At 43.3% G+C, this 9949-nt stretch overlaps 1 pseudogene across 1 annotated transcript; it reads right to left on the minus strand.

Annotated features, from left to right (window-relative positions):
- Positions 1 to 1172: 1172 nt before the first annotated feature.
- LOC311288437 (macrophage mannose receptor 1-like) lies at positions 1173 to 6096 on the minus strand (annotated as a pseudogene). The gene is made up of 3 exons: positions 5880 to 6096; positions 1692 to 2039; positions 1173 to 1527 (listed from the first exon to the last, which is right to left on the minus strand). The product of its transcript is annotated as a macrophage mannose receptor 1-like (transcript).
- Positions 6097 to 9949: the final 3853 nt, after the last annotated feature.

Genomic DNA, 9949 nt, shown 5'->3' on the forward strand with positions numbered 1-9949 from the left:
TTCTCTCTGTCAATGACGTAATATCCGCATTATCCCTGGATTCTGCTAGTACTGCCATAGTAACCATGGCAACAGACGTGGACAGCTGCGTATTGTTTAGCGGCACGCTCACGCTGTTGTTGTTTCGTTCAAACACTATTGACCGTGGCAAGCAGACTTTGGGACAAAAGGAGAACTAAAACTAGGATCGATATCGGCATGTCGTTTTTGAGATGCCAAGAGCTTCTCGACAAACTTGGACCTGACAGAGCTTTAAGACTTGACGAGACCTATGATCTAGCTCACTGCAAGTCTCATATAGCCAACAAACTAACACAATAAATCACATTATAACTTCCAACACACTCAAATGCAGTTTAGTGTAACGTTAGACCAAGTAAAACAGTCCTGCGTTACCTCACAAGTTTAATTCGTCAAATAAACTGTCCTGTGTGAGTAGTGATCAGCACTTGTGGATAGTTCGGTAGAATGAAATATCCTCATTCCTTTAATATCCGCGGGACTCGTGTGTCCTTCTTTCATTAGCAATCGCGCTCTGTGTCATACCACAGTCATGTTAAAAAACATGACTGTATTCACTCATCCACAAACATTATTAGATCCTTCAGCATGACGACAAGTTCCCTGATTCCTTTTATCACCGCGTCATCAACCGACGCCTTTGTTATTGTTAGAGGTTAGCGACCCCTAGTGGCGAAAAAAAGAAGACATATTGTAGCTTTAAGAATAAACCATATTTAATTTTATTGAGACACATATAGATTCTCACAATCATATTTTAAACAAGTAATTTTTAAATATATGACTAGTGCAAAACACAGGAGTGAGGAGAAGAAAGAAGTCACACCACCAGAATAACAAGATCCCATGAAATCAACTGATGTGGCTTGTGCTTTGTGTTTATTTTAAAAAGCAGATATACTTTGATCTACATCCTTGAATCATGATCTTCTACTTTATATTTAACAGTAAGTATGTTTGACTGAACAATCATAAATAAAAACTCATGTTGATGTCATGGGGTCTTTAAAACATATAGTGCACATTAGTATTTTATATACCCAGAGAACATTACATTGATAGAGAAAAGACTCATGATACTTTTAAATTACATAAATTATTATTTTTTTGTACTGATATAAGCACATTATCTGATGATAATGACACATCCTTCACTCCTCAGATCTGCTGCAGATGAAGTTGAGTTTGTCGTGTTCAGGACGGCTGATCCAGCGCTGATCTCCTCCAGACTGAACTGCTCCAGATCTCACTCCAGACACACAGTTCTCCTCTCCTGGAGCCCAGTTATGAAAGCACACGGTCTCTCCGTTCACCCAGTACCAGATGCCCAAAATATGGGAGTGACGTAAACCCAACCACACCGCTCAGTAGACGCACGTTTAACCACATTCATCACCTCCTCCTGCATCTCCTCTGAATGAACCGAGACCAGATCCGTATAATTCTGTCTGCAGTATCTCAGAGCTTCAGGCCACGTCAGAGTCTCTTTGATCAGAATCAGTTTATCTGGACACAAAACAAACCACAAGCAAAAACTAGAGAGAGACTGACCAAAAACAACATGCAGAACAAACACTGTGGAGGAATCTGTCATGTCAGACATGTAGCGTGAGCTTTAAGATATCTGGAGGTGATGGATGGAGTGTGTGTGTTTGTGAGGATCTGCTCACCTTCATGACACACAAAAGGAAATTGGTTGTTGCAAGAGATGTCTATCCACTGTCTCAGATCATTGTGTTCGATAACAGCACAGTTTTCACCATCTCCATAATTATTAGGTTCACCAGACTTCCAGTATCTGAAAGAGGAGTCACTCTGATCTGACCACTGCCATGAGTCTCTGAACAGACCGATCCAGATCTGTGGTCCAGATAACTGAAGACCACTATTGAAATGAGTGAAATGTTGATTCCCATTCTGGTTCCTCACACTGACCAGATCAATGTGATTCTGTCTGCAGTAACTCTGAGCGTCTCTCCAGTTCATCTGCTGATTGACAAAGACGAGTCCTGTGTTCGCTTTAAGAAAAGAATCAAAACAATAAAAAAAAAAATAAAAAACTGTTTCATGAATTAGTTTGTTCATTATTCTTGCGCTGCTTTATGGTTTGGATGTGAACGAGCAGCAATGGAATACATGAAGTATATTTCTGAACATTATGATGATTTTAAAGCGCTTTCTTTTTGTCCATTATGTTTCCTCTTCAGAACACTTGATTAAGAGCCTGAAGAGAGAAACGTCAGACAGAGGAAGATGTTACACTGCAGCTAAATATATTAATTAACTAGTCCACTAAAATATTTACTTGTGCTGTATACTAGTAATTTATCATTTAATGTAGTTGCAGTGTATTTTGATGCTTGATTTCGTTTTTAATGGACTATTATTACATTGACATTATTACATCACGCTGTTAATATAATTTGAGATATTCATAGACCTGCAGCAACATAGTTGAGAATAAGAAAACAAGTCTGGGTAATTTTAGCAGCTTTAAAGATCATTTTTTAAAGCACACTTTTTTTTTCATGTGCACTTTTTAAAGCAGTGTTTTTGAGTGTCGGCCTATTTGAATCTTTTTTCTTTTTTTGAATTTGAATATTTAAATCTAAAAATGCATTATTTTATTAGCATTAATAATTTGTTATTACAGATATTTTATAATAAATCCAAAAGCAAAACATGAAAATAACTACCCCATGCAGGTAAAAAAAGACGTAAGACTGGAAAGACGTAAAAACTGTAAGACTGGAGAAACTGGAAGGACTGGAAGAGAGGGCAACTCTGAGAAAACATAGGAAATTAACATTTGAACTCTCTTGCTATATTATCATCTCCATTCAAGACACGATCACACCAGTAGATCACCTCCCAATTTACACATCATTCCCTTCACCCATTCCTACCTAAATTCACCCACAAATCTATATGGTTTAAATGTGAATTATTATCATACAGTTTTATACATGTTTGGTATCATTTGAAATGTCTCAGTGTGTCTCAATATTTCCAAAGAAGTAAACCAAAGGGTAATAAAGTTTTTAAGAGTTTAGAGATAACTTGCACACAGAGGAGGACGTGTCTTCCAGGCAAAAGGCCTCCTGCTCTCAAAAGGTGTGAACTGTGAATGCAAATTCCCACTGTTAGCACACGTTTCCATGTGAAAGGCGTTTCTGATTATATAATGAAATGTAAAAAGAGGCTCAGGGCGATTTATAATGAGATCTGCCCATAATGCTAAGTATCTTCCAGACACATTAGAGTCAGGTACATCTTTTTCTCTTTATTCCAGAGCATTTGATGTTTTGTATTGATTATCTTTGAACTGATTATGTAATTGGCCTGATACATTTACAAATTACGGAAGTACTGGCTGAGATGATGCTGTTCTCTGTGGGAATATTAGCGCTGAACACCCGCTGACGGCCTGGAGCTCGAACCTGCGAAAGCTTCTGAACATATCGTAAAATAGGCAATAAGATTATATATTAGTCACTTATTTGAGGTCTAAATAACTACATTCTTGTCTAAAAAACTCTTAAAACTACATTTCGTGACACAACTACAGTAGTATTTATTAAAAATATGGTGGATTTGCTCGACGGCCATGACAGTCGGCGCAAGCGGAGGGATAGAAATGGTGAAACAGTTAGAATGAGGTTACTGCACAAATACTGATCAGATTCGAGAACCACCTGAAACTATTAATTATATAATATAAAATAAAAAATAATATGTATAATATAAATAAAATGTTTTAATGATGATAAATCATGGCATATGCACCTGCTGCGCAGACGTCACACATCATCAGCGCGTTCTGTAAGGCTTTGCAGAAACACACAGTCACTGAGCGCCACAAACACACAGCAGTCGTCTTTTACAGTTCCTCCTGAACCAAAACAACGAGCTCATGCTGCGTTCACACCATGAGGAACCGTAATTATGAGATGTCAAACTCTATCTACCAGGAGCTGTTCACGTCCTCAGACTTGGATCGATGTGTTTCTATGTTAACACTATCAACGCCAAAATTAATGAAATGAATCTGACGGGAGGCCCCCCGAAGTCCGAGACCCCCAGATGCAGTTCGGCCTTCATCCTCAGTGTGGCGCCACATGACAAATTTTTTTTCACTGTTTCTACAAAGGCAGTATGCTGTTCCCTTTCGAAAGGGAACTCGCACTGCGTCGAATGACGCTTTGGGGGAATGCCTCAGGCGTGACAGGTGTCTGAAATCACTATCAAATCACGGCAATCACATTGACCGGCGACAGCCCGTGAATCATTAACGTGAATGATTAACGTGCGACCTGCAAGTATAAAAGGGCGCCTTGCAAACATGACAAACATCTTTTCGTCTTCAGGGACTGTCTGTTTGATAATCGCTGGAGGATCGCGGCAAAATGAAACGCACGGAGAAGACTGAAAGCTTCCGGAAGTGTGCAGACCCGTGCCCAAGGTACTTGACGCCGGGTGATACACACGAACTGTGCGTTCTCTGTCTGGGAAGAGCACGCACAGGCGGCTCTTGAGGGAGCCGTCTGTGCAAACTGTGAGCGTTTTGCCTTGAGAACGCTCTGCTCTCGTCTAGCCCTCTTCTCGAGTGAGGAGGGCTCACCATCTGTGCCTCGTGGCTCAGGTCCCGCTCGCGCTGAGGCAGAGCGGTGACTCGCGTCATGGGGTTCCCAGAGGGATCTCGCCGATCGTCTTGAGAGGGGTGTTAACCTCTCAGATGATTCGGCGGATGACGAGGGTGAGTTGCAGGTGGATAAAAATCTCTCTACAGACCTCGTTCCCTGTATAGGGCTATGGGGTCATGTCAATGTCATAAGGTAAGGTAAATTTTTGGATTATTAAGGGCCCTGAAGTTCCCCTTTAGGTGGCTAGAATGATAGGAAGAAGCACCAGCTGTATGGGCTTCTCTTGTGTTAGTGAATCTGATGTTAACTAGCTGTTAGCCACCTCAGGGTAGAGTAGTTGGTCTCTCTCTAATATAATTTTTTACTTGAGTTATGACTGAAGCTAGAGCTTCAGATAGATCTTATGTCCGGCCCACGGGTCCTTGGACTTCTTCCTGAGTACTTCGCCCCCTTGAGCTCTGTTTGGGTTTCAGTGGGCTGAGCGATTCTGCAGCCCCTTTGTATGAAATAATAACTAAATAAAATAAAAATAAAGTAACTATTTTTCTAGCAGGGCTATGGCTCCTCTGAGCCCTCAGGTAGATTTATATCTGCAGGCAGGCCCTCACCAGGGCCGCCTCTATAGCTGGCCTAGGCTGTGCCAGGAATAGTGGAGGCGTTTCTGCAAAAAAAAAAGAAAAAAAAAAAGCAACCATTTCTGCCTCTGACCCTTCACTTTGTGAATGTAGGTTTCTAGCATCCCTGTATGACAGCCTCCTCCCTTGGGAGTCATTAGGCCAAGGCCCGCCCCCTTCTCTGCATTCTAGGGCGATAAGATTAATGCAGCGTGGTGCAGAGGCATGGTTATGAAGTTCCTGGGGTAGGCCTCAAACAGGCCTCCCCGGTACAATGTGTCTTTATTGAGCAGGGTTAGGCCGTCTTTCGCTTCATGAAGAGACTGGTTCTGTCTGCCCGACCCTGCCGTGCAGAACTGCATACGGATCTGGGCCGCCATAGGCTTCACTTACCTCGCTGAGCTATTGCTCGAGCGTCGGGTTGTAGGTGCTTGGCACACAAACAAGCCCCGCTCCCCTAGGTTGGGCACAGATACATTTTCTGTCACCCCTAGAGCCGCTGGCAGGCCCGCACCCTGGTAAACCGCAGGGTGAGGTGGGAGTATTCCCCTGTGATACAGGGTAGGTCTGAGTCCTCACTTTCAGTTCTGTATTTTCCTACCTCGCACCACTATGGCTCGGGTCGAGCGGGAAGTTCTAGCCTTCGCTTCTTCTTTGGTCGAAGTACGCTCCCCTGAAGCCAGAGCATTGCCATGAGCTGACGCCCATGCATACAGATGGTAGGCCCCTGACTGTGGGGCCTCCGTTGAGGCAGAGCGGTGTATGTGGTACTCCCCTTGTTTTAAGGGTGCTAGCTCTCTTGCTGAGTACACTGCCATGAGCAATGTGATTAGGCACCAGGATGCTGTAGGCGCTGTGTAAACAGCTTATTTGCCAACGAAGGCTGCGCCATCAGGTAGTAGGCCTCAGCAGGCCTCCTTGAATGGACAAGGAGGCCAGCTTACTTTACGTGGTCGGCCTTGGTGGTTCGGGCAGTTGACTCACTGATGGGTAGTAGGCCTTAAACAGGCCTCCTCGGAGGTGAGTCCCAACATTGTGGGACATACTTTAGAGCCGAAGTATTAGGCCTCCTGTGGGTGGACCCAACAGTTATGTTGGTGTAGTATGATTCCCAACAGTGTACCTTTGTAGCAGTTTTGACTTGCTATCAGCTAGTAGGTCTGACCAGGCCTCCCTGATAGGCGAGTCCCCAGCCAGCTGGCCTTAGCAGGCCGCCTCAAAACTATCACCTGGATTCAGGGCTTCTAATTACCAGGTAGCCTGTGGTATCAGGTAGTAGGCCTCACCAGGCCTCCCTGAAGGTGAGCTCCCACTTGCTGTGGTTATCAGGTAGTAGGCCTCACCAGGCCTCCCTGTGAGTGGTTTCCTGACGATGCAGGGTTTTGGAAGCCAGTGGCAGCTCGCTATCAATTCAGCTGGCCGTATTAGGCAGATGCTCAAAGCAAGCTTGTGCCCTGGCTCAACTAAGGTGTTCGCCTCTGCTACTAGTTCCCTCCCGGAACTTCTTCTTTAGCCTACAGCCTGGTTTGCCTACCAGGTGGACCATTGCTCCCCTTACTGAGGGTCATTATGAGTGTTTGGACCCCTGAGTCTGGTCAGACGGTCGTAGGCCTCTCGTGAGGCCTCCCAGTTAGATCAGCCCCTAGGCCTTCACAGGCCTCCTCAGTGTCTTGAAAGACAAACGCTGGGTAGATCCAGGGATCGAGAAGAGTAACTCCCCTCGCTGGCAAGGGTTGTTCAGCACTATGCTGAGTCATACTCTCCAGGATATCCCGTCTCTGAGATCCGGGCCGAATGGTTCACTGCCTGTTTCGCAGTCCCTTGGTTTGGATGCCTTCCTAAAGGCAAGTGTCCAGAGGCTCTGTCTTCAGACAGACAGGAAGTGGCCAGACTGTAGTGTCTCATGTAGTGACACCAGGTCAGGTCTGCCTGGTGGCATTTCATTCCTAGGCCCTCTCAGGCCTCCTCTGTGTTTTGAAACCCAAACACTGTGTAGATCCGTGGATCGAGTAGAGATACTCCCCTCGCTGGCAAGGGTTGTAAAGCACTATGCTGAGTCATACTCTCCAGGATATCCCGTCTCTGAGATACGGGCCGAGTGGTTCACTGCCTGCTTCGCAGTCCCTCAGGTTGGATGCCTTACCTAAAGGCAAGTGTCCAGAAGCTCTGTCTTCGGACAGACAGGAAGTGGCCAGACTGTAGCGTCTTATGTAGTGACACCAGGTCAGGCCTGCCTGGTGGTATTTCAGGTGGCACGTTCCCCTGAATAGTGACTGGCTGGGGTTCCCTCAGGTTCCCTAGCCACATTCCCTAGAAGGGACCTCTTCTAAGTTGAAGTTGTGGTCCTAGGCCCTTGAGCAGGCCCAGGTAGACCTTTCACTAAACTATGTTTATGGAGGTTTTCTGTGGTATCATATAGCTTGGGCTATGACCGTAGGGAGTGCTGTCACTGACAGCCCAGTGTGACCTGAGGGTGAGTGGTTCTAGCGTTTCATTTGAATTTGCTGGTTCTGACAGTTGTCACTGCCGCCTGGCAGGCACTCCCCTTAGCATGGTGGCGTTGGTATATCGTTCCCCAAAGCGTCATTCGACGCAGTGCGAGTTCCCTTTCGAAAGGGAACGTCTCAGGTTACGACTGTAACCTATGTTCCCTGAGAACAGGGAACGAGACACTGCGTCTCCTTGCCATGCCTCGGGGCCTGCCTACCAAACAGTCCCTTCAGACGATAAGGTGTTTGTCATATTTGCAAGGCGCCCTTTTATACTTGCAGGTCGCACATTAATCATTCACGTTAATGATTCATGGGCTGTCGCCGGTCAATGTGATTGCCATGATTTGATAGTGATTTCAGACACCTGTCACGCCTGAGGCATTCCCCCAAAGCGTCATTCGACGCAGTGTCTCGTTCCTTGTTCTCAGGGAACATAGGTTACAGTCGTAACCTGAGACGCTAACTCTTGTAGCTGTTGTGCATTAGTTTTCTATGCTGATTACACTGAATTCAGGTAGGATTGAGTTTTATACCAAATCTTGAATATTTATCTTAATATGTAGGCTAATCATAATCTGTTGAACACTTATTATAGTTTTTTATGCATTTATTGAGATTTAATAACCATAAAACTGATATCAACCAATGTTGGCAGCCATTTAAATAAATGTCATCATTGTTCCCAGTCTTAGTTCAGTTTCCCTCAGATGGTTTAGCAGTAACTTTATAGCGGAAGTCACAGTATGTTGTGGGTTGTTTCCAAAAGCAGCCGTTCTTATATAATGGGTCTAACTTTTCGGAGGCCTTGGGTGGGAGAAAACTACAGTAAAATTAGATTTACAGCAAAACACATCACTTACATTTTCACATGTTGCAGAGGCTTCTTTCAGCTCACTGAAGATGTTCTCACTTTAGCAGCTGCTTGTAGTGCGAAAATGACTGTTTAAAGGGATGGTTCGGAGTAAAATCAACCTAGGGTCCTTTGCACCATGACCTCCAGCCAAACAGAGGTCATGACCCTAAAGATGATTGTGCTTTCACAGCCAACTCATTTCTTCAGGCCTAATAATAGAGTTGAGCTCATAGTTGTGGTTTGACTTCTTCTCTGTTTCTGCTCTGTGGTTTTAACCAGAGTAGAGGAAACATTTATGCATGGTCTCCATCTTTAGTTTCATAAACCTCAAAATATCATCACAAGAGCAAAGATTCACAGAATTAGTGATGTGTCGTTCGCGAACGATCCGTTCATTGCGTACATCACATGACAAATGAACCAAAGACTCGGAAGGTAAATTAAATATTTATGTTCCCTGTAAATTATCTTTGGCTGCATTATAATGATTTCTTCATTCAAAATATGATCGAGATTGCGTAGGTGGATGTTTTCGGGGAATTTGGCTGTTAAAAGTATAACATTTAAAGCCACTTAAATGAACGAAATGACTCAAATAAAGATTCGTTCATTTTGATGAACGAGATAGAACGAGAGAGTCAGTAAAATGATCCGAACTTCCCATCACTACACAGAGTGTCTGAGTAATTTTCATTGACGTCCCTCTTTTAGAAATCCAAAATCATGTTCATTTCTTCTCTAAAAAGATGGCAGTGAGTTAGAAGTGATGAAAGATCTTGCCTCTAAACTACCCTTTCCACTATTATCATTTTTGAGATGTTTTTTTGTTTTGTTTTTTGTGAGGGAAAAAAAGTTCACCCAATTTTGCAAAAACTCAACTGGTTTGTTTTACAAATAAGAAGATAATAAATGAAGCTTTATGGACAAATAAAGTTATTAGACATGTAGAAGTCTGGCTAATAAAATAAAGTGATGTCGCGTCATTAATAACTAACATGATCTATCAATGTATAAAAGGGTTTTGATTTTGACTCTCTGACCCACTGAAGGTTTCTGTGATTCACACCATGACTAAGACACATTAAGGGACTAATTACTAATTATTCTGAATTTGCAAAAATTGCTCCTGAATCGAAAAACTATGAATCATGAATCAAATCAATTCGCTGTCGACCCAAATATTCACACCACTAATTTATTCCAGGAAACTGAAATATGCATGTTTTGTAAGTGACATCATATCCTAAATATCAACCAAACACACCAACAATCACATATACATTTTACATATTTATTACTATTTATTTGACAGTTTATTGTGACATC

The sequence above is a fragment of the Rutilus rutilus genome, assembly GCF_951802725.1.
Source record: "Rutilus rutilus genome assembly, chromosome: 3".
Taxonomy (NCBI): domain Eukaryota; kingdom Metazoa; phylum Chordata; class Actinopteri; order Cypriniformes; family Leuciscidae; genus Rutilus; species Rutilus rutilus.